This window comes from Castanea sativa, chromosome 12 (assembly GCF_040712315.1).
Source record: "Castanea sativa cultivar Marrone di Chiusa Pesio chromosome 12, ASM4071231v1".
Taxonomy (NCBI): domain Eukaryota; kingdom Viridiplantae; phylum Streptophyta; class Magnoliopsida; order Fagales; family Fagaceae; genus Castanea; species Castanea sativa.
The window spans coordinates 3,138,448-3,164,570 of record NC_134024.1 but is presented as its reverse complement, the minus strand read 5'-3'; the positions used below and the strand labels follow the sequence as shown (position 1 = coordinate 3,164,570).

General features: G+C 39.3%; 1 pseudogene; it reads left to right on the top strand.

The window, feature by feature from the left end:
• Positions 1-591: 591 nt before the first annotated feature.
• Positions 592-25,599, top strand: LOC142619541 (TMV resistance protein N-like; annotated as a pseudogene).
• Positions 25,600-26,123: the final 524 nt, after the last annotated feature.

The window sequence follows — 26,123 nt, the reverse complement described above, 5'->3', positions numbered from 1 at the left end:
GCAGATAATTTGTATCCAAACAGATACTTAGGCTGAGTTTGGATAGTTGAACGCACTTTTTTTTTTTTTTTTCTGTCACGTTTTAGAAAAGCAGGAAACAAAATGCACAACGCACATTGTGTGCATACTGTGCACGCACTGTTTACATACTTTTCCAGTAATTTTTTATTAAAAATAGATCCAATATAATTCACTTATTTATAAATTATTTTATTATATTTTTAGTTTTCAATTTTCAATTTAATACTTCAACTGTTTTGAAATTTTTGTGATAATTTATTGTGTCCTAGTCCAGTTGTAATTTTCATTTTGTAAATTTCCTTGTATGGACACGTATTCCACTCTACCTTTTACTTTTATTTATTTTTTATTTTTTTATTTTTTTCTTAACCACACGTTTCCTTTCGACCTTATCTTCTTCCCCCTTTATATTCTCCCATCCTTATCTTCTTTCTCTCGCTTCTCATCTTCTTTCGCTTCTCATCTTCTCTAATAGAGCTAGATTTACGTTCCTTGCCATAGGGCATTCTACTTACAGAAAGTAAGATCTCATAAAGCCCCGATAACTCTCTTTCAAGGTTTCCATTTTCTTTGTTCTGCAACTTTCTTTGTAACTTTTCCACAAAAAAGCTAGTTACTAAGTTTCCAATGGCTTTCACTAGCTCCGAAACACCCTCTTTACTTGGTTCGAACTACGTTGTTTTTCTCGGTTTTCGGGGTGAGGACACCCGCCATAGCTTTACGTACCATTTATACGAGGCATTTAGATTGAGAGGCATTGAAGCCTTTAGAGACAGCAAAAAACTCCAACTAGGAAAAGAAATTGCTTCGAGCTCATACAAGCAATAGAAAAATCCCGCATGCAATCGTTGTTTTCTCAAAAAATATGCCGATTCCAAGTGGTGCTTGGATGAACTTGCTAAAATTGTTGAATGCAAAAAAAATAAGGGACTTACAGTGGTGCCCGTCTTTTACCACGTAGATCCCTCCGACGTACGGAAGCAGACTGGGCCATTTGAAGAAGCCTTTGACAGGCATCAGAAAAATGAAAAAATCGACAGAGAGGAGATCCGGAAATGGAAGGATGCTATGAGAGAAGTGGGGTATCTATCCGGCGAGTACATACTTCCGCATCAAAGGTAAAATCATGGTTTTTTTAGTAGCGTTTTTTACTCTTACACGCGTTTAAAGCATTAGCATTAACTTGTTTAAAAGTTATGTCTATTTTAGAATAAAAATTTCCCTATTTGTCTTATTTATTCACTTTTTAAAATTTTTAATTTCAAATTATCTATTTTATAAAATATTTCATTTAAAATTCTAATTTTTGTTAATTTTTTCTCTTTCTTTCGCGTTCAAAAACCATCATTACCTTTTTTTTTTTTTTCCTTTTTTTTTTCTTTCATTTTATAAATAAATAAAAAATTAAATACAAAATAAATAATATCAGAATAAATTTTCATGGTAACTATAATAACTATGTATTTTTATAGGACTTTACATTACTTTTATGATGGTAAATTTTAGACTTAATTAACTAAAATGTAGTTCTTTTCCTATTATACAAACAACTAAAATGGTGACTCTAAGTCATTTCAAGCAAAATCGTACTATTTCAAGCGTGTATGACAACTTTTATTCTTTTTCTTTTACTTTATCTGCAATTTATGTTTCTTTTACCACCCAGTCAAAAAAGCTGTCTCCTTGGGAATTTTTTTTTTTAAATGGAAGAAAACTTCAAACATAAAGAATGAAAAAAAATATATAATAAAAGTAAGACTAGGTGTGTGGGGAGTAAAAATATCTTAATAGGGATATGGGCCATTGGGCCTTGCTAAGGAAGGCCGACCTACTCTTGAGTTTAGGGCTTGTTGATAGTTTAGGTCGGCCCATACGCCGAGGATCCGAGGACCTAGCTGAGGATGTTTTTCCCCTCGGACTGACATCAGAGAATCTGAGACTTCATGGTAAAGGTTAGGGAATGACACGGTCAAGACCAATGGTTAAGGGGGGTGAACCCCAGAATGTCCCAGAAGCACCGGTGTTGAAGAAATGTCAAAAATAAAGGCTGCTACCTCCACATTAAAGACCCTGCACCTACCACCCTGGCCGCATTAATGGGGAGGTGACACTTGAACAGTGGAAGGGAAACTTCTAGTTACTGTTCAAAGGCACTAGGAAAAGAAATATCTAGGTTAAGGGAGGAATTGGGGCAACACGTGTATAAAGTACTAAAAAGAAGGGTATTTAAAGGGGGATCTGGAACAGAAATAGGGACGGAACGTTTTGTAACCTAAAAAGACAGGAGACTAAGGGTGAGATATAATATAAGAACAGCTCTCGGCTTACGTCCGAGGAGGCCCAGTTACAATATTCCTTGTTGTTTTCAATTACTTGCAATCCTTAGTTTGTCATTTAATCCTCATATACTTCTAACCTGGGTTTCAAGCCCACACTCTACAAATTCTTATTGTTTAAGGCTCATTGGGCCTGAGCCCATAACTGTTCTTGGGTCCAGGTGCAACTGTGCACTTACAATTGGCGCCGTCTGTGGGAACCTAGCCTAGGAGTAGTAGGGATATTATGGCAGGCTTAGGCTCTCACCATGCAGAGTCACAAGGATCACAACCAGAAGATCATTTCGAACGTCTTGAACATCGTAGGGATCACGAAGGAAGCGTCCATACAGAATATCCAGGGGCTAGCCATACTCATGAGGGGGGTAGCACTACCCACGATGAGGGCTCTAGATCCATGCAGAAGGAAATTAATCGTTTGAAGAGGAAGTTACGCCGTGCTAAACGTAAGGTTTCCCCGTCCTCATCTAGTTCTTCCTCAGAGAAGGATAAGGGACATGGCTACAGTTCAAGGTCATATTCCCCCACCAGTGCAACATCCTCTGGTGAGGAGAACGACCAGCCAACCCGCAGACATAAGAAGCTTCGTCCTAGGGGCTTAGGCAACGATACCATGAGTAGGGCGTTGCATCAACTCTCTAAATCTCCGTTCTCACGGAGGATTGAGAGGGGGAGGCTTCCCAGGAGGTTCACTCAGCCCACGTTTACCATCTATAATGGCCGGACTGATCCGGTGGAGCACGTGAGTCATTTCAACCAAAGGATGGCAGTGCACTCTCACAACGAGACTCTGATGTGTAAAGTCTTCCCCTCCAGTTTGGGACCTGTGGCTATGAGATGGTTTAACGGTCTCAAATCGGGGTCTGTGGGCTCGTTTGGAGAGCTAACTAGGGCGTTTGCTTCTCGGTTCATTACTTGTAGCAGAGTCCCTCGGCCACTGGACTCATTGCTATCCATGGTCATGAAGGAAGGGGAGACACTGAAAGCGTACTCCGACAGATATTGGGAGATGTTTAATGAAATAGACGGCGACTTTGATGAGGTGGCGCTTAATACCTTTAAAGTAGGCCTCCCTACTGATCACGACCTAAGAAAGTCTTTGACGAAAAAGCCCGTCCGCAGCGTACGTCGTCTTATGGATCGTATTGATGAATATAAAAGGGTAGAGGAAGACCAGCAACAGGGAAAAGGAAAGGAGAAGGTTATCCCGCAAGAGAGAAGGGATTTCAGGTCGGATAGATATCACAACAACAAGCCGAGGAGGGATTATTTCGGACAATCCGGCTCAGCAGCACCCCAGGCTGTAAATACTGTGTTCCGAGAACCAGTGCATCAGTTATTAGAAAAAGTTCGTAAAGAGCCCTTCTTCAGATGGCCCGGCAAGATGGCAGGAGACCCTGCGAGAAGAAATCAGAACCTTTTCTGTCAATACCATCAGGATGTGGGCCACACTACTGAGAACTGTCGGACCCTGTGGAACCACCTAGAGCAGCTCGTCGGTGAGGGAAAGTTGAAGCAGCATTTGTGTCAGCCCACTGGGCAGGTCAGTCAAGTTGGATCAAACAACCAAAGGAACAGTTCATCTCGGCCAGCATTGGGAACAATTAATGTTATCTTCGCCGCACCTGGAAGGACCGGCTCAGGTCCCTCTAGGGTCATGGCGGTTTCCCATCCGCAGGCCGAGGATGTGGGTGGTAGGCCGAAGCGATTAAAGAGCACTTTACCTGTCTTGGGTTTCTCCGAGGAGGATAAAATAGGGACTATCCAGCCCCATGACGATGCTCTTGTGGTTACCCTCAGAATAGGGAATTATGACGTAAAGAGGGTGATGATCGATCAGGGCAGCGGTGCGGATATCATGTACCCTGATCTATTTAAGGGGTTAAGGTTGGAGTTGGAAGATTTAACTCCTTATGACTCACCTCTTATTAGCTTTGAAGGGAGAGCCGTTGTGCCAAAAGGACAGATCCGTTTACCCGTTCAATCCGGCACAGAAACGGTTGACGTAGATTTCATTGTGGTTGACGCGTACTCTCCATATACAGCCATCCTCGCTAGGCCATGGCTGCATGCCCTGGGAGCCGTCTCCTCTACCTTGCACGTTAAGGTTAAATTCCCCTCGGGGGAACATGTTGAGGAAATCCTCGGCAGCCAGGTAGTGGCCAGACAATGCATCTCGGCAGCAGTACTTCGTCAGTCTGAAGTTGAGTTATCAACCTTGCCCATCCAGGAGTCATAGCAATTAACAGCTCCGGAGGCACCTGGAGCGATGACAGAAGATGGGGCTGTTTGCGAGGGGTTAGAGAAATTTGTGATAGCAGATGATCCAGAGAGGTTCTTCCAAGTTGGCATACTTTTGCCATACCAAGAGAAGATGGAGTTGTTGGAATTCCTGAAGGACAATGTAGATGTCTTTGCGTGGGACCCTTATGAGGCTCCAGGCGTAGATCCAAGCTTTATTTGTCATCATTTAAACGTCAATCCGGCCATCGTTCCGAGGAGGCAGCCACCTCGGCGATCTTCCCGAGAGCATTCTGAGGCTGTGAAGGAAGAGGTTCTTAAACTCAAAAGGGCGGGGGCTATCAAAGAAGTTTTCTATCCTGAATGGTTGGCTCATACTGTTGTCGTTAAGAAGAAAAACGGCAAGTGGAGAGTATGTGTGGACTTTACTGACCTGAACAAGGCCTGTCCTAAGGATTCTTTCCCAATGCCACGGATTGATCAACTGGTAGATGCTACTGTCGGACATCCTCGGATGAGTTTCTTGGACGCCTTTCAGGGTTACCACCAAATTCCCTTGGCGTTGGAGGATCAGGAGAAGACTGCTTTCATTACTCCAACGGGGAACTATCATTATAAGGTCATGCCATTTGGGTTGAAAAATGCTGGGGCTACTTATCAAAGAATGATGACCCGAATGTTTGAACAGCAACTGGGGGAAACCATAGAAGTATACGTGGATGATATGGTGGTAAAGAGTAAGACGGTACCTTCGCACATGACAGATTTGGCCGACACCTTCCAGATGCTGAGGAAGTATAAGTTGCGCCTTAACGCCTCCAAGTGTTCTTTCGGCGTGGGATCTGGAAAGTTCTTAGGATATATGATCACTCATAGGGGCATAGAGGTGAACCCAGTGCAGGTTAAGGCTATTCAAAATTTGCAGCCGCCTCGGAACCCCAAGGAGATTCAGAAATTGACCGGAATGATTGCTGCGTTGAACAGATTTATTTCTCGGTCAGCCGACCGGTGCCGTCCTTTCTTTCAGTTGTTGAACAAGTGGAAAGGGTTCCAATGGACCGAGGATTGTGAGTCAGCTTTCCAACAGCTTAAGCAATATCTATCTCGGCCACCCATTCTATCTCGCCCTGATGTGGACGAGGTGTTATTCGCTTATCTAGCTGTGGCCATTCATGCGGTGAGTCTAGTCCTTATAAGGAATGAAAATGGAGTGCAAAGGCCGATCTACTATGTTAGTAAGTCCTTGAATGAAGCCGAGGTGCGCTATTTGCCCTTGGAGAAAGCACTTCTGGCTGTAGTCCACGCTACGCGCAAACTTCCTCATTATTTCCAATCTCATACGGTGGTTGTTTTGACCCAGTTGCCGCTCAAGGCTGTGTTGCGTAGTGCTGATTATTCTGGCAGAGTGGCAAAATGGGGAACCATTTTGGGAGCCTTTGATGTTAAGTACAAGCCTCGCACCTCGGTGAAAGGTCGTGTCCTCGCTGATTTGGTGGCGAGTTTGCCGAACCATTGTTAGAAGAAACTTCGCAGGGAGCGCACATGGGTGAAAAATCAGTTGGTGTGATCACAGCCGTATCGCCCTCGGCTTGGAAAGTTTATGTGGATGGGGCTGCTAATCATAAAGGGTCTGGCGTCGGACTTGTTCTAATGTCCCCTGAAGGAATTGTCTTTGAAAAATCTTTGAGATTGGCTTTCTCGGCTACTAATAATGAGGCTGAGTATGAAGCAGTCTTGGTAGGCATGCGAATGGTACATAAGATGGGTGGCAAAGAAATCCATGTGTTCTCGGACTCTCAATTAGTGGTCGGCCAAGTTATGGGGACCATGGAGGCTAGAGACCCCAGAATGCAAGAATATTTGGCCCAGGTTAAACGTCAGCGAGCTGAATTCGACTCATTTGCCTTGGCTCATGTCACTAGGAGTGGAAACACTCATGCAGATTCTTTGGCTACATTGGCCACCTCCTTGGCTCAAGGTCTACCAAGGGTGATTCTCGTTGAGGATCTGGTAGAACCTTCTTTTATAGCTGCTAACGCACCTCGCATCCATCTAGTAAGGCCTGGTCCTAGTTGGATGGATTCGATCATATCTTTTCTCAAAAATGACATCCTTCCCGAAGACAAAGTTGAAGCAGAAAAGGTACGTCGAAAGGTGCCACGTTTCTGGTTGTCCGAGGACCAGAAACTATACAAACGATCCTTTTCGGGACCGTATTTGTTGTGTGTACACCCTGAATCAACAGAATCATTACTGGAGGAGTTGCATGAGGGAATTTGTGGAAGCCACACTGGAGGAAGGTCCTTAGCCCATAGAGCTCTGACTCAGGGTTATTGGTGGCCCAATATGCAGAGGAGGCTCGGGACTATGCCGTAAAGTGTGATCGGTGTCAGAGGTTCGCCCCTAATATCCACCAACCTGGAGGGGTTCTTAATCCTCTCTCCAGCCCTTGGCCTTTCGCGCAATGGGGCTTGGACATTGTAGGGCCCTTTCCGAGAGCTGCTGGAAACAAAAGATGGTTGCTCGTGGGAACAGACTACTTTACTAAGTGGATCGAGGCTGAGCCTTTAGCCAATATCCGAGATGTTGATTCCAAGAAATTTATCTGGAAAAATATTGTTACTAGATTCGGTATACCACATACACTCGTCTCGGACAATGGCGTTCAATTTGACAGCAAGGCCTTTAGGCAATACTGCGGTGAGATGGGTATTATAAATAGATATTCTACTCCAGCTTATCCTCAAGGAAATGGGCAGGCCGAGGCCGTTAACAAGGTCATAGTCAACGGGCTTAAGAAGAGGTTAGACGATGCGAAAGGCAGGTGGGTAGAAGAGCTCCCTCATGTCCTGTGGACGTATCGGACCACACCGCGGAGGTCCACTGGAGAAACTCCATTCTCTATGACTTATGGAGCCGAGGCGGTGATACCACTGGAATCCGGTTTTCCTACTCTAAAGACAAGTTCTTTTAGTCCAGAGAAAAACGAGGAACTTCTAGAGAAAGATCTCGATTTACTTGAGGAACGGCGTGAGGTAGCTATGGTCCAATTGGCGTATTATCAGCAGAAGCTAAAACGAGGGTATGATGCCCACGTGAAGCTAAGGCCACTTGCACCTGGTGATCTTGTATTAAGGAAAGTTGTAGGCACTTCTAGGAACCCAGCATGGGGTAAGCTAGGACCTAACTGGGAAGGCCCCTATCGCATTGTTTCAATAGCAGGCATAGGGTCGTATAGGCTAGCTGACCTGGATGAACGAGTTGTACCACGCCCTTGGAATGTAAATAATCTTAGAAGGTATTATTATTAATCAAATAAGCTTTTGTCAATTAATATTACAAAGTTATGGCTAGCTCTCGTATTTGAAGTTACAATTTTTAAGAATCAAACAGAAACTTGGTTAAGTGCAGTCCTCGGACCACAAACCTTGTGGAAATTGATGTCTTGTCATTTGTTAAACAGAACCTAAGTTATGCCGGGTCTTCGGACCTCCTACTTTGGGAAAATTAACATTTGAAGTTACAATTTTAATTAATAAAAAAGAAACTTGGTTAAGTGCAGTCCTCGGACCACAAACCTTGTGGAAATTGATGTCTTGTCATTTGTTAAACAGAACCTAAGTTATGCCGGGTCTTCGGACCTCCTACTTTGGGAAAATTAACATTTGAAGTTACAATTTTTAAGAATCAAACAGAAACTTGGTTAAGTGCAGTCCTCGGACCACAAACCTTGTGGAAATTGATGTCTTGTCATTTGTTAAACAGAACCTAAGTTATGCCGGGTCTTCGGACCTCCTACTTTGGGAAAATTAACATTTGAAGTTACAATTTTTAAGAATCAAACAGAAACTTGGTTAAGTGCAGTCCTCGGACCACAAACCTTGTGGAAATTGATGTCTTGTCATTTGTTAAACAGAACCTAAGTTATGCCGGGTCTTCGGACCTCCTACTTTGGGAAAATTAACATTTGAAGTTACAATTTTTAAGAATCAAACTAAACTTGGTTAAGTGCAGTCCTCGGACCACAAACCTTGTGGAAATTGATGTCTTGTCATTTGTTAAACAGAACCTTAGTTATGCCGGGTCTTCGGACCTCCTACTTTGGGAAAATTAACATTTGAAGTTACAATTTTTAAGAATCAAACAGAAACTTGGTTAAGTGCAGTCCTCGGACCACAAACCTTGTGGAAATTGATGTCTTGTCATTTGTTAAACGGAACCTAAGTTATGCCGGGACTTCGGACCTCCTACTTTGGGAAAATTAAAAAATGAAGTTAATATTTTTAAGATTCATAACGTACCTTTGTTAAGTGCAGTCCTCGGACCACAAACCTTGTGGAAATTGATGTCTTGTCATTTGTTAAACAGAACCTAAGTTATGCCGGGTCTTCGGACCTCCTACTTTGGGAAAATTAACATTTGAAGTTACAATTTTTAAGAATCAAACAGAAACTTGGTTAAGTGCAGTCCTCGGACCACAAACCTTGTGGAAGTTGATGTCTTGTCATTTGTTAAACAGAACCTAAGTTATGCCGGGTCTTCGGACCTCCTACTTTGGGAAAATTAACATTTGAAGTTACAATTTTTAAGAATCAAACAGAAACTTGGTTAAGTGCAGTCCTCGGACCACAAACCTTGTGGAAATTGATGTCTTGTCATTTGTTAAACAGAACCTTAGTTATGCCGGATCTTCGGACCTCCTACTTTGGGAAAATTAACATTTGAAGTTACAATTTTTAAGAATCAAACAGAAACTTGGATAAGTGCAGTCCTCGGACCACAAACCTTGTGGAAATTGATGTCTTGTCATTTGTTAAACAGAACCTTAGTTATGCCGGATCTTCGGACCTCCTACTTTGGGCAAATTAACATTTGAAGTTACAATTTTTAAGAATCAAATAGAAACTTGGTAAAGTGCAGTCCTCGGACCATAGACCTTGTGGAGATTGATGTCTTATCATTTACAGTTACAATTTTGAAGAATTAAACGAAAGATTGCTTAAGATTTGTCTTCAGATTATGACTTTGATTAAACTTAACTTCTGATTGTGTCTGGATGTTAATACCTTATTGTTTGTTAACTCGGATCTTAAGTTTTATATCTCTAAGTATTGTGTAAATTTGTGTAAGGAATGGTCCTCGGATCTTACAACCTACTAAAAACAGTGTTGTGCATTATAAGGGTTTAATTGTTATATGAAGTCCTCTTCCCTTTTTTAATCGAGGTATTATTCAAGTGAATTAACCATGTTGCCTTGTATTAAATCTTTAATAATATACGCGTGATTATGTGAAAGTTATGATTATGCAATCCTTGGAGTTAGATTTTGATGCTCTGAGAAACTTCTGATATGACTTAATGGGAAAACTTTTGTAATAAGTACATAAAGAATAAAGAAAAAGCAGACACAATCCAAGTGAAAAGCAAACGAAATTGTTCTTCATTAATCAAGGTGAATATACATTACAATATATAATTCAAAAACAAAAAAAGAATGGAAAAAGAGAAGCCCTAAGCTAAGTCCTAAGCTGTTGGAGGAGGATCTTGCTGAGAGGTACTGGTGCCCTCGGTCTTTCTCAACTCCAGCTCAAAAGGAGTCATAACCTGCTTTCCTTTATCCGCTGTCTTTGTTGGAAGGACGTTGGGTTCCACTATCTGGTTCAAGTCCTTCTCTGCATCCGCTCCTCCTTCCTTTTCTTTATTGGAACCAGAAGGTTCTGTAGGATCAGGAATTTGCTGTGGAACCATCGGAGGTAGGACAGGAAGAGTTGTCTCAGGGGTAGGAGTAGCAGCAGGAGCCTCTTCAATCTCCTGTATTTCTAGGGGAAGCCAAACGTTCTCGGACTTCCTCAAATCCGAAGACTGGGGAACTCCTGCTACGTTTAAAGCTTCCCCCCATACTTTTTGACAGTATTCGCGGCATAAAGCCGCGAATTCCTCTGTCAGCTGTTCCTCGGTGGTCGCTACCCCTTCGTCAAAACTTGCCTGTTTGGCAGCTTGAAGAGAGAGTTGGAAGGAGCTGGCTTCTTCCTTCATCAGAGCCAGTTGTTTCTTCAGATCCGAGCACTCCCTTTGGGCTTGGGAGAGCTCTTCATTTCTTTCCTTAAGGAGTTTGCGTTGTCCTTCTATCTGGGTCTTCATGGTCTTCAAGTTTGACTCGACCCCATTCTTCTCTCTCCTCAGCTCTGCTACCTCCGAGGTCAGTTTTTCGTTCTCGGCAAGGGCTGTACCTAAAGTCTTCTCAGTCTCCACCCTAGTTTCGAGCTCAGCCCTGGCCACTTTCCGAGCGTCTTCAATAAACTTTTCAGCTACAAAGACCTCCTGAATAGCCTGTAAAAAAGCATGATGGAGTTAGGAATAACAAAAACTAATTTACTCATAAATAGTGTTAAAAGGAGAAACATTTACCAGTGCTAAGTCTCTTTTTAAAGAGAGGAATAGTTGTGGTTGGCCCATCTTTTCCAAGGTCTCCATGTCCTTGGGCAGCAGAAGAGGGCGTTCTAGGACCTCGGCCAGGTGGTGGGCGTGGCCTTGTTGAACTGCCCTTATACTGGACTGGCAGGAGATAGGAGCGCCGTCCATCCTTAGATCGGGGGACCAGGCGGCTGGTGCTCGGTGCACTACAGCCTCATCCCTGATTTCCCCAAGCTCAGCTGAACGTGCTCTGCCCTTGCACTTGTCCAGCTTCTGCTGCTGGGCCGGTGGGAGTTGTTGGCGTGGTTTCTTGGGGTCTTTAGTGATCGCCCCGTCATTATCCCCCTTCCTCTTCTTCTTGGGATCCTCGGCTGGCAGTTTTGGCTCGGCTAGAGGAGGAGGAGGAGGTAAAGCTGGGGGAACTTGGGACGTCCCCGTCTTCTTCTTCTCTGCAACTTTGGCAGCCCTGTTGGTAAGGAGACCTTCCATTCGTCCCATGTCTTCTTCTACTTCGTCTTCGGGAAGGGTAACTACAAACCCTGCGATTCCAGAGGCCTCGGTGGCTTCTTCCTCCTCGTCGGAAAGTACCACGAACTGGTTTCCGCGAGGTCTCTCAGTGTCTTCGAGATGGAATTGGTCTATCTCGTCGTCAAGAGTGTGTGAAGAAGACACCTCCTCTTCGGAACGACAGCTTGTTTGTGAGTGTATGGCGAGGGGACTGCTGCTATCGGCCGGTTGTACAAAATAGTGTCAGGAGCGTCCGGGAGGTCACGGTCGTCCAAAAAATGGGGCCGAGCTACGTTTATCCTCTTTCGTCTTCGGTCGCCGGCAATAATGGCGTCCTCTATCTCCTGAAAGTCTTTGGAAAGGGGGGTGTATCCTAGAATAAGATGAGCAGCCCGGAGTTGTAGGTCTGCACTAACGAATACCTCGGAGCGAAGTACTCGGTTTAGATCGGCAACGTTACAGTGACTCAGGCGAGGACGCACGTGCTGTTTATCTGCAAAAAAGACATCAAAGTAAACAAACCTGGTCAGATTCACACAAATATTTAACGAATTTAAGTAAATACAAATACGCATTTCTGTGTGTGTGTTGGGAGAAGTTGTGTTGTGGGAAGATTAATCCTATGGTGTCGCACCTGGATCCCCCCACTGAACTGGGCAGTGGAGGCCGTCGTGCCAGTTCCCAGACACGATCAAGTAGTCGTCCTTCATGCCTTTGTTTGATTTGGGCAGACAGGAGATTAGCCTAACGGTGCTAGACCGAGATTTCATATAATAACCTACTTTAGAAAGTTTGTGGGACTCATATAGGAACACGACATCGTGCCATGTGAGGTTTAAACCCATCTGCTCGTTTAGAGCATCTACACTACCTAGAACTCTAAAAACGTTTGGAAGGCATTGATCGGGGCACAACCGGTGGTTGCGAAGATACTCCCTCATTACGGGTTTCATTGGAAGGGTCATCCCACCCTCTATGAAGGCTATCATAGGGATGATAACCTCTTCCTCTTTCCTAGAACCGGCCACGGCTGTTGCCGGGCAATATTCTAGCCCTACGTCGCTGGGAATATGGTATTTGGCTCTAAAGCCTTCCATCCCAGCGGCGGTATCAACTAGACACTTAAACTTACCCATTAGAAAAGAACGAAAGGTTAAACTCTAGAGGGGAGGGTGTTTACGAAGACAGCCGAGGACTGTATCCGAGGAGAAAAGGTCAAGAATAGAGAGAGTAAGAACTTACAAAGTTGAAGGTACGGGTTTCCACGGTTTTCTGTTGATGAAGAATGATTGTTGTTGTTTTGATGGGATTGATCCCTGATGACTTAAATGAAGGCGCAGGTTCCCGAAGCGTCACGACGTGCGAAAGGGCGGCCTCAAAATTATGTCTGTCCCGCCTAAAATTTCGTGGAGTAATGAGAACCGTTGGATGCCCATCTCACCGTTGAACGTGGCAGACAAAGAGTAACTTACAGTAATAAATGCGCGCGCTTTTTAAAATAAAACCGCCAAGTGTCATCTTCTGGGACGCGAAACGATTTCCACACGTGCCGTCATTTATAAAGTGTGCAGAGCAGGTTCTCGTCAGATCAAAACCCTATTTTTCTCCTCGGACGTTGAAAATTAGAGTTTTGAGGGGCTATTGTGGGGAGTAAAAATATCTTAATAGGGATATGGGCCATTGGGCCTTGCTAAGGAAGGCCGACCTACTCTTGAGTTTAGGGCTTGTTGATAGTTTAGGTCGGCCCATACGCCGAGGATCCGAGGACCTAGCTGAGGATGTTTTTCCCCTCGGACTGACATCAGAGAATCTGAGACTTCATGGTAAAGGTTAGGGAATGACACGGTCAAGACCAATGGTTAAGGGGGGTGAACCCCAGAATGTCCCAGAAGCACCGGTGTTGAAGAAATGTCAAAAATAAAGGCTGCTACCTCCACATTAAAGACCCTGCACCTACCACCCTGGCCGCATTAATGGGGAGGTGACACTTGAACAGTGGAAGGGAAACTTCTAGTTACTGTTCAAAGGCACTAGGAAAAGAAATATCTAGGTTAAGGGAGGAATTGGGGCAACACGTGTATAAAGTACTAAAAAGAAGGGTATTTAAAGGGGGATCTGGAACAGAAATAGGGACGGAACGTTTTGTAACCTAAAAAGACAGGAGACTAAGGGTGAGATATAATATAAGAACAGCTCTCGGCTTACGTCCGAGGAGGCCCAGTTACAATATTCCTTGTTGTTTTCAATTACTTGCAATCCTTAGTTTGTCATTTAATCCTCATATACTTCTAACCTGGGTTTCAAGCCCACACTCTACAAATTCTTATTGTTTAAGGCTCATTGGGCCTGAGCCCATAACTGTTCTTGGGTCCAGGTGCAACTGTGCACTTACAAGGTGAATACTCTATATGTTTACATGGAATTTTAGTATCTGGCCCAAATTCTTCTTGGCCCCCTAGAATCTAATTTCGATTCTAAATTGAACTTTCTTTTTAGCTTTCATTTTAATTTAATATACATAATGATTTGGATTTTTATTGAACTTTCACTTTAATATATTATACACATAACTACATTTATAGCGGGGAGGGGCCTAATGATGGTTGTAGTAATTAGACAAATAGGTAATCCTATTTGACATAATTCTTTCTATTAAATAATAAAAAGAATACTCCTTATCTTTAGTCCTTTTTTGAACCGTAAACATACCTACATACATGTTCATGGTGACATATTGAATCACAGGATGGTAGAATCATGATAAAAGGCTCATATTTAATTTTTATTGTGAATTGGATAGAAAAGAAAGTTCACATCTGCCATGTAATACAAGATTTCATACTGAATCATATAATTAATTTTGTGCTTTTAAGACTCTTTTGGAGTAATTTTACTACAGTAGTTTGGGTTGTTGCTTTATCTTAAATTTTAGATAGCTTATATAATCCTCTTCAATTTTCTAGATTTTCTTAGGGGGTTTGAATCCAAGTATGGAGAGAACTAAGCAATTGCATTGAGTTACAAGACTCTTGACATTTCTTTGTTATCAAAATGTTGTGTGGAAAAGAAAAGAAAAGAAGTAGAAATCCTGTGTTTGATTATGTTGACTGAATAGAAAACTATATATTAATTGGCTTAAGACAAAATAGAATCCCAATTTTAGTTTTAACCTACTAAACTTAATGCCATAGATTTAGATTCACAACTTATTGTTCTCTCTTCTTTGTAGGTCTGAGGCAGAATGTATCCAAGACATTGTGGAAGTGATATTAAATAAAGTGAGAAATACATTCTCAGCACATACCACAGAACTAATAGGAATGAAATCCCGAGTTGAGAAATTGAAGTCATACTTAGCTATAGAGTCAAATGATGTTCGCATTATAGGAATTTGGGGGACAGGAGGAATGGGTAAGACAACTCTTGCAAGAGTTGTTTATAGTATGGTTTCCAATCATTTTGAAGCTTGCTGTTTTATTGCTAATATTAGGGAAGAATCTAAAAGATGTGGTTTATGTAAGTTACAAGAAATACTTTTGAAAGAACTTTTGATGCTAAAAAAGTTGAATGTTCAAAATGTCGATGATGGAGTTCAAATGATCAAGAATAGGTTACATAACAAAAAGATTCTTCTTGTTCTTGATGACGTAAATGAATTAGACCAATTGGAGAAGTTATTAGGGGAGCATTGTTGGTTTGGTTCAGGTAGCAGAATTATGATAACAACAAGAGATAGACATTTGTTGGTGTATCATGAAGTAACTGAAATATATGAGGCTGAAGTATTGAATAATGATGAAGCTCTTAAACTTTTTAGTTTGAAAGCTTTTAAAATGGACCATCCAACTGAAGATTATGGAAAGCTATCTCAAGCTTTTGTAGATTATTCTAAGGGGCTTCCTTTGGCCCTTGAAGTTTTGGGTTCTCTCTTGTTCGAAAAAAGCATTGATGAATGGAAAAGTGAATTGGATAGGCTCATGAATGAATTTTTTGACAGAGAAATTCTCAATGTGCTTCAAATAAGTTTTGATGGGCTACAACCAAAAGAGAAGGATATTTTCTTAAATATCGCATGCTTTTTTAATCTCAAGAATAGAGATTATGTCATAAAAATACTAGACTATCTTGAGCTTCATGCTGAAATTGGATTGAGGGTTCTTATTGATAAGTCTCTCATTAAATTGGATAAAAATCAATTGTGTATGCATGATTTGCTACAAAAAATGGGTCGATATATAGTTTGTCAAGAGTGCCAATACCCTGCGGAACGTAGTAGATTGTGGTCATTTAAAGATATCGACAATGTGCTGACAAAAAATACGGTAAGGGGTTATTGAAAGAAACTAAGCACATATCTTATTATATTATTCAACATAATTTTTTTTTACAAATAATAATGGAGTTTAAATTATATTAGTCTAGTAATTATACATTTATACTAATCCCTTGTATTTTTATTATTAGGGAACAAAGGAAATTCAAGGCATAGTGCTAGAGTTGCATGAACCAAAAAATGTAAAATGGAATCCTGAGGCCTTTTCAAAGATGCAAAAGCTAAAATTGCTTAAAATTTGTGGTGTTCAACTTATGCATGATCTCAAACATCTTCCTAGTAGCTTAAGAGTTCTTGATTGGAGAGAATACCCTTCAAAATCGTTGACATCAAGTTTCCTATCAAAGGTAATTTGGGTACCCTAATACTACTTTTTAAAAAAAAATAATAATAATAAGTTTGTAGAAGCTAATTGTTTTACTCTTTTCTTTTTCTTTTTCTTTTTTGGTTTTTAACAGTGGTTTGAGAATTTGAAATTCATTGCTCTAAAACTTACTGAAGGCCCAGAAATCATTAACGTCCCGAATCTTAAGAGTATGGTTCTTGAAAATTGTATAAATTTACGTAGAATTCACCCATCAATTGAAATTCATAAAAATCTTACTATTCTTAATTTAAATGGGTGTAAGAACCTCACAAGTCTTCCAAGGAAGTTTGAAATAGAGTGTCTTACGGAACTTAATCTTTGTTGGTGCTCAAAAATAACAAAAATTCCAGAATTTGGGAGAAACATGAAACGTGTACGCAGACTTAATTTAAGTGGTTCTGCAATTACAACACTACCCACATCAATTGAACATTTGACTGCCCTTGGTTCTTTGAGGTTAGACTATTGCAAAAATCTTGTGCGTTTACCTAATACCGTTTTTAATTTAAAGTTGGTTGGATTCGTCAATCTTCATGGATGCTCAAAACTGGATAGACTGCCAGAGAACCTAGGGAATGCCGAAAGTCTAATGGAGTTGGTTTTGAGCAAAACTGCTATCAGAAAGGTTCCTTCTTCCATTGGTCTCTTAAAAAATCTTAAACAGCTATTTATCTTTGGATGTAAGGGGTTATCATCTAATAAATTGTGGTATGAGCTCCTCCCGTTTTATTCAATGCCAACAAGTCCTCATCCCATTGACTTGCTATTCTCTTATCTATCTCTATCACCTGCGTCTTCTTTGATTAGCTTGCATTTAGATGACTGCAATCTCAAGGCAATCTCCAATGATATTGGTTCCTTATTCTCTTTGAAAGAATTGGATCTAAGTGGAAATGATTTTGTTTGCCTTCCGGAAAGCATCATTCAACTTTCAAAATTGAAATGGATGAACTTGATTAATTGCACAAGTCTTCGATCATTGCCAAAGCTTCCATTGAATATCGTCGAAGTTACGGCAGAAGGTTGTATCTCACTGGAAATGTTACCAGATCCATTAAAACAAAGTGATTCATTGGAACCATCTCTCTATCTTCAAAATTGCTTTAAATTGGCTGACAATCAAAGCTACATAGACAGGTTTATCTCAGGAATAAAAAGGTCCCTCAAGCTCTCTCCCTCTCTCCCTCTCTCAGTCCTAAAAGAGGAATATAACATTGTTATTCCTGGAAGTGAAATTCCTGAGTGGTTTAGCCACCAAAGCATGGGGAATGAAGTGAAAATAAAACTACCTTCTCATTTGTGTAAGAACATGGGAATTGCAATTTGTGTTGTGTTTTGTACAGATGATTTTGCTCCCTTTCTTAGATATTCGTTGATAGCCAATGGAAAAAGAATTTTTATTGGTGACCATCAATCATTTGATTACCTTTCATCTGATCACCTTTGGCTAGTCTATGTGACTCCTCAATTCTTCGACGAGGAATCAAATAAATTATTGTGGGAAGGTGACGTGAATGGATTCAGTCAGATTAGAATTAAAATTGAAACCTATTATTCAAGCGTGAAGGTAAAAAAATGGGGGTTCCGTATGATATACAAAGTCAAGCGCAGTCGTGATGATTACAATGGGGCTGGACCCAGTAGAGAAGGAAGCTCTACTGACATACCAAACCCAAAAAGGATTAAAAGCCACACAGAAGCCCATGGTAAATTTGACTGTGAGGAGTCAAGTGAGTACAAGGATTGTGGTGAGGAGTTAAGCCATTGGGACGATTCTAATGACAGTAACCCCGATGCTTAATCAACTTTTCAGTAAGTAACTGTTTTTCCTCTGTTGGTTTTTGCATTTTCTTTTTCTTTTTTCTTTTAGTGTACATTTATTAATGGATTGCGCACCATATATTTGACTAGAGTTGTCAATGAGACTCTTAGCGATTTGACAACAAAGAATGGCAAGAAAATGCTTTTGTTGGTGTTTTAAAAGCATGCTTTTAATGTGATTAAAAGTGAGTAAACGTCAAAACTAGTAGTTTTTGCTGCCAAATCTCATCTAAAATAGACATATATTTTTCCTTTGCATTTTCTTAAATAGACTTTTTTTTTCCTATTCTATTTTTTCCTCCCCAGACATTTAGGAGCTTAACATAATATATATAATGTCAAGTTTGAATGGAAAGGGTGCTATAGCCTATCACATGCATTGCCTCCATTTGTAATATAATTACCTCATTTATCTGTGATATTAATACTTAAAACTCATTTTATAATTGCTCTTTAATTATGAAAGTGTTTGACATATGATTATTGTTCTTTGGCTCTTGATATTCTTGAAATTTTCCAGGTTTTTTCAAATCATGACCAAGTTCAACCACCCATGCCCATCTCACATATTTAGCTTTATAGTAATTAGACCCAAGCAGACAATCAAGTATTTAACAAGATTGAAAATGGGAGAAGTATGCTTAGATTTGTAAACCCCACTTTACTTGTTATTGTCGTTTTGATGCATTACACCTACAACTTAAGTTTTGTCACATTTTCGTCATTGTTTTGCCATTTTAGCCTGATTTATTACATCTCATAGTAAATTGATAATATACCTTTATAGACATCCTAGTATATACATATGGTTCCAACTTTTTTGCACGTCAATAAAGGGGTGTCCTATGAAACTGTTTAGTTTCTGTAAATGTTGTGGCAGATGTGCTAGTCAAAGATATTTTTAGCTCGGGTGGAATTCTGGATTCGTTTGAAAACTCTATAGCCAAAATGATTCTGAGAGAATTTTACAAATTCATGTTTGTGTTGTTGACAAGCTCATAAGGTCTCATTTTGAATCTAGTGCTTATTTGGTTGAAAAGGATAATGGCTGTTGCTTAGCAGAAATCGTAGAAACCATGTCGGCAGGTCCTTTTTTGATCTCACTAGCACAACCATAAGTGAAGACCTTGAGCATTGGAGCCATTTTGTAGGTTACAATCACCTTCTAAAGTTATTGTCGTTCTTTGGAGGATTTTATTGAATTTTCTTCTTGTGAGGGCAGAATTGAGAAGACTTGTGAGGACTTTTTTCCTGTGTCAAAGCTGCAGAAACCTTAGACCTTATTTTGGTTTGATCTGTCCATTAGAACTAATTTCATTCAGCCTTTCTTGATTTAGGCATGGATGAGGAGAAATCAGGGCAATTTAGAGAACTTAAAGTACTTCTCGTTGTCTTTTGTCTCTATCTTATGGTCTATTTGGACTTATAGGAAGAAGGCAACCGTGAAGAAAGAGCCTTTCTCTGCCACTAATGTGGCCATGTTTTTTAAAAGTTTGTTTGATTTCAATGTGTAGGGTAACTAACAGTTCAAAAAACCAAGAAAAGCCTCAACAGCAGCAAGAGAAGCAAATTTAGAGCTTTAGAGAGGGTTCAACTGCAACCAATCCTGTTGGAGGAGAGCTGCAAGGGTAGGGGATGGAAATAGAGGGGATCCAATTTCTTTTTTAAAAATAGAGAATATACATGTCCATAGCTGCTTGTGAGGAGTCAAGTGTGTGATTAGTGACCTGAGATTTTTACATTGGAAGGAATTTTGTGAAGTGACCCAAAAGGTTGATCAACGTTTTTCTCTCTATCGCCCGTAAGTCACCATCCTTCTTAATTTGAGTTTTGTTGGTTGATGCATCATTACTTTCCCTTTCCTTTGGCATATACTTGTACTCATTTGGGTTAATTTTAACTTCAAAAAAGTTTCTTGCTAGCTGTACCTTAGTTAACTATTAGCACTTATTCAAACTCCCTTCTCCCTTCTGGTTTGTTTCCTTAATCAAAAAACACAAAGCAATACTCCTAGCTAATTTAATACGCATATAAAAAACAGAGTCTTATGAAATAAACAATGATTAGGGTCATCTTGGTTTAGTGATTGTGTTACTTGTTGGTGCTGGTTGCCCCCTTGATGTTGGATCATTGGACTATTTCATGAGGTGAATCTATCACATGGCCAAGAGACAAAAAGACAAGTGCAGTCCGTTGTATGCTTTTTAATTTCTCTCGTCATTGTTTTAAAATTTTTCAAGTTGCAAAAACAATATATGCATGCTACTGCAAACATTACAATCAAAATTATTTTTTATCTCTTTACATATTATATATGTGAAGTTATGCATAGATTGCAGTCAGAATGATTAGTCTAGCTAGGGGTAGCATCTAGCCTCCTCCCTAGTTGAAAGTTCTCTAAAGTTGTGTACTAACCTTCAACCAAAGAAAATGCTTTTTTCTTTTTCTTTTTTCCCTTTTTTTTTTTTTTTTTTTTCCTGTTTAAGAGAACAGTTGCGTTTTCTGTTCTAGTTCTTGTTCCTTTTATTTTTGTTTTGCTCCAAGAATTCTTATTAATTTAAAGTATGACAACAGTTATATAACTTTTCTCCACTCCACTTGCTATATAGCTAAGACAATCAGGATTCCAGTTCTAAAATGTACAAACTTTACAATCAAATGTAGTTATAAAATTTAAAATCTTCAGCACTGAGGAACTTGATAATAACTTTTATGAGGAATTAATTTGGATATTTATAATATCTGTAAAGAACAAATCATTAAAACAAGTTCTTGATACATTCAAATATCAACATTATTGACAATTGATCGTATCGGATAATTAGTCTTCCTAGAGGTTGTGTCTAGCTTCCTCCCTTGTTGAAGGTTTTTTAGGGTTGTTTACTAACTTGAAACCAAAGCAGATGCTCTTTTTCTGATTTAAGAGAATAACTGATTTTTCTATTCATTTCTTTTTATTTTTTGCTTTTGCTTTTCTCTGAATTTTTATTATTTAAAAGTATGACAACAATCATAAAGTTACTAAAATGACTTGTATTAGCATGTTTGAGGACATTGTTATTGCAATTTTCATAATGCAACAATCTTTAGAATCAAATCATGGTTAGTGATGGTTCAAAATTTTCAACCATGAGGAGCTTGATCATAACTTACCTTAATGGGGATTTAATTTTGATATGCAAAATTTCTTCAATGACCAAGTCATTACCATGTTCTTGATATATCCATATATTGTCATGTTGTTGACAATTGATCAGTTCATTGATCAACAAAGAAAGGTCTGCATTAGTAGTAGTAATATTCTTGGTGAACTGCTTAAACTATCAGCATTGGGAACCTAAGCTTGTACCTATTAATATGTTAATAGATTTGCCATCACCAACTAATTGAGAAGCTCTCACGGGAGACAATCTTCAAAGTTAAAAGCATTTAGTCCAATTTTATGTGTCACCAAAAAAATGTTGTGAATGATTGCATATTACTCAATTGTTAGACCTGTCTTGTCAGATTTGTGATTTACCATAAGAGAAGCACGTTTGGATCTATTACTAAATGACCTTAGCCATCTGATGCCTTTAATCAATGTTGGGAAATCATCAAAGACTTCATCTTCCCATGTAATGCTTGTGGAGAAGAATTGGTGAGACCTTTATCATATTTGAATTTCATTTTTAAAGTGTCATATCTTTCTTCCTTTGATTTCTTATTTAGATATTTCTTTCATTCATTCTTTCTTCTCCTTTCTCTTTTACTTCAGAGATTTAGGAGTTTAATAGGTGCCCTGTGACATATCTTTTTTCTATTGGGCTTTCTTATATATATAATTTAGTAGACAAGTACTACCACATGTAAATGCCCCGTTAATTTTTAATAATAATAGTTTAAAACTCTTTTTATATGTAGTACTGCTCTTTAATTGTTTAAGCTTTTACCAAATAAATTTTGTGCTATTTCCTCTTGATGTTCTTGAAGTTTTCTAACTTTTATACCTGTAACTCTAAATGAAATTATTGACGGAAATTTGTACTTACCCATATCAGATCACGAGCTGGGCAAAACTGTTCATCCTCATTTCACATGATAAAACAAACCAAAAGACTTATCTCCATAGGTAACTTAGCTTGGCTATCCTATCAAAGTGACTCAACTAGAATTAGAATCAAAGGATAATAGAAATTAAACCTGAGCATACAACAAACTTAGCCATAAATTACTAACCTAATTCCCTGGTGCATATTCAATCAGGCAAGCAACTATGCAGAAAAAGTTGAAAAATAGAGAAGGTATCCTGCTTTGATTGATAAGCCTTGCTCTAATTGTTATCATTGTTTTGATGCGTTACATCCAGAATATAAGTTTTCATATTTTTCTGCTTGGTTGTCTTTTTAGCCTGATGTATTGTATTTTGTAGCGGAAAGATCCTACAGTTTTATTTTGATGTGTTTTGTCCAGAATTTAAGTTTAGTCATGCATGTGTGTATCAATCTTTTTCAATAATACAAAAAATATTATTTTGCTAGGTTATAAAACCCATACTTTAGTAATCCCTCAATTAAGTCAAAATAAGCTACTACTATTAATAGGTATTTAAACTTATCTTTACACTTTGGCTTGAAAGCAGGACCTGATTAGAGAGCTGTACTCTCCAGAAGTGGCTGCTCAAATTTTAGCTATCCCTATCTCAAGCTGTTGAGTTACTGATAAGCTGCTATGGCCACATACAACACAGCATAGTGAGTGAAACCAAATGTCTTGTGCAATGAGGAAGAGAACTTGGATCGTTTATTCCTAAAGCACAGTCTTGCTTGGGCTGTATAGCCACAACACAATGGTGTTTGAGGGACGAGGGTGCAAAACAGTGTACTCATGATGTGCTAATGCTCAGTAAAGTTTTGTTTTGTAGGTGTGCACAAGCCTATGATGCACAACATGTTGATTAGAGAAACTACTAGAGTGTCCCAGGGCAAGTGTGTCCAGTCGTGGAAGGATGGCAAGTGTTGCTGACAGTTGAAGGGCACTGGTAGAGCAGGTGCAAATGGGTTTGTTTTGCCTATGTAGCTAAATCATGTGCTGGCAGATAATTTTTTGGCTCTTCCAATAATGCCGTATGCAAACGAGTGGAAGCTTACTGTTTGAGAAGCATTTTTTCCAGGCTTGTTTTGGTTAGTGGAAGATTGGAGGACCTGTGTTTGGAAAAGAAGAAGGTTCCTTGGCAACTTGCTGCGCTGACTGAAGAACACGAGTGCAAGGGAGTTGGAGAACGCCAGTGGTGTACATTGGCTATGCATGGGAGTCACTAATGAGGCTAAAGCCCAGGTTCTCTTGCTTCTAACTCTCTTATGAACATTTTTTGAGCTTGTAACTCTATTACTAGAGAGTTAACTTTAGCAGTCTGGATAATATATAGCCAATTTGTTTCAATAGTGGGACTTTAGAGTTACTTTCAGCAAAAATTGTTCATGTTTAGTTGATATTCTCCGCATGTTAATAGATAGTCAAAATTGCCAATGAGCTAGGTAGCTCAAATGGTATTTTCTACCCCCCAAATTTTATACCAACAGGTAATCACAAGGCTCATGAGCCTGAGAGTTGGCTTGGAACGTCAATCAACAAGGCTAGCCAAATTTGGATAACATGGGTAAATTACTGATTTTCCTAAAAGTTTAAATTGTTAAGAAATTGTGAATTTAATCATTTAACCATAATTTTAACACTTTCCCTCACATGTGGACCTAAACCTCTTCCTAAAAAGTAGGGCCCAACTTGTGGGGTTTTTAACATTTTAAATTAAAGATAGAGTGGAGACAGGATTGAAATAAGGATCTCATGCTTTTATACCATGGTAAATTACATGTTCACCTAAAAACATAATAATTACTTAATTAGTAATTTATCAAAGAGTGGAGACAAGATTGAACTAAGGTATCTATACTTAATTAGTATAGTTGCAAGTTGCAACTCAAGAGTTATCTATAGCAAAGTAGAAAATTACTAGATTATAAACGAATCTAGCTAAGGAAGAAGCATTGCCTTGCAGGCTTGCATTTAAAGCAGATAAAACATTAGCTCACAGTTTCTCTTAGCATCATCATACATTTTGTCATAGTGAAAGGTCTGAACTTTGTACAAAAGGACAATGATTAATGGCAACATCACTCAAAAAGATCAAAAATTGACAAACAATGCAATTATATATCATCCTATCTGGTGACATTTTTACTTTTTACCTCATATAAATGTAAAAGAAAACTAAAGTAATATGATCTGCTTGAACACTTTCTTCAGCTACTTTACACTGCTAATACTAAATTAATTAGTGGATGTATTAGTCATAAAGTTTCCAGATTCCACTAAAGCATTTGCACGTGATACATCATGGTGGAACCTTGATTGTGAATAGATAGATAGAAAGAAAGCCATACGTATAAAAATAAGTTTATAGCTTTTCAAAAAAAGTAATACAAGCAGGACTTTATATAGCTGGGCACTAGGAAATTACGCAAAATGTGTAGGAGTAATTGTCATCAAATTTCCACTAAAGTACTAATCCTAGAAAATGTAAAAAAAAAAAAAATCATAAAAGCATGATAAAGCATATTCATCCGATTACCACCACCACCAGCAGAAGATTTTGATTCATTAGAATCTACTCATGCATGTGTCTCACTCTCTCACATGTTTGAAAATAGTTTTGCCCCAATAGTTAATCTTTTTGAAAAATGGGTCAATGCAAGGTCAACACAAAAATTTACACTTTGACTTGGAACACAGGACCTGGTTAGGGAGCTATACTCTCCTGAAGTAGTGAAGTGGCTGCTCAAATTTTAGCCACCCCTATCTCAAGGTGAGGACCTACTAATAAACAATTATCGCCTCAATGTAACACATGGTGATATCAAAATTAAGCTACTGTTGAAAGTAGGGGGGAATTCAAGTAATGGATTCTCATAGGGTCATAGCTCTTAGATGGAGACGTCTATGGGAATTGAAGCTTCCTTTGAAGTTAATAATTGTTATGTGGAAGTTTGGCATGAGGACTTCCTAATTAATACAGAATAGTGAAATGAAACATAGTGAGCGATAGTAATTGTGTGAGGAAGAGGAAAACTTGTTTCATTTATTCTTGAAATGCAATCTTGCTTGGGCTGTATTGTTTGGATAGATTTGAGCCTTAGAACTGAGTTCATTTCTCCCTGCTCTTTGAAGCGGTGGTTGCCTCAGTGGATGGAGGATCCAAATTTTCAAAAACAGGAATATATTATGTTCTCTAGATTGATGTTTAAGGGTGCAAAGTAGCTTCTAAAGAAGTGCTAATGCTTTGCTTTGCAGGTCTGCACAAGTCTTTAATGCACAACAAGCAGATCAAAGTAACTGCAGGAAAGTACCAAGGTAGGTGTTTCAAGTTGTGGAGGGTTGTAGGAGTTGCTGACAATTTAGGGACACTAGCAGAGATAGTGTGAACGGGATGGTTTTGGCTTTGTAGCCAAATCAAGTGTCGGCAGGCTGTTGCAGTTCTTCCATATGCAATCAAATGGCATACAACTAGATGCCACTGTTCTGAAAGCATTAACTAAGGCTATACACCATGTTTTTGTAGACTTGTTTCCATAATTTCTATGAGTGGAGGACCTATTTTTGAGAAGAAGGTTTCCTTGGCAACTTGCTGTGCTGATTGAAGACCACAAGTGCATGGAAGTTGGAGAACGCTAGTGGTTGTATATTTTGTGCATAAGAGAGTTGCTACAGATGTTGGGGCCTTGCTTCAAATTCTTTTGAACATTTTTGGACTCTACTACCAGCCAACGCTTCAGACATTATTGTATTAATAACCATACCCAAAAAGAAAAAAGAAGATGAAAAGAAATAAGTTAAATTAACACCTTTTCTGGACTAATTTAAGCTATGGCATGCAACTACATGCAATCATTAACATTGTACGACATCATGTAAGAGATTCATGTACTTAACGTGAAAATCATATTCAACTCTCCTTTTAGATTCAAATAAGAGCATTTGAATTAACTATCTAATGGCTCTGACCGATTAACATGCTTTTTATTTTTGTGCCCTTCAAGTGGATTG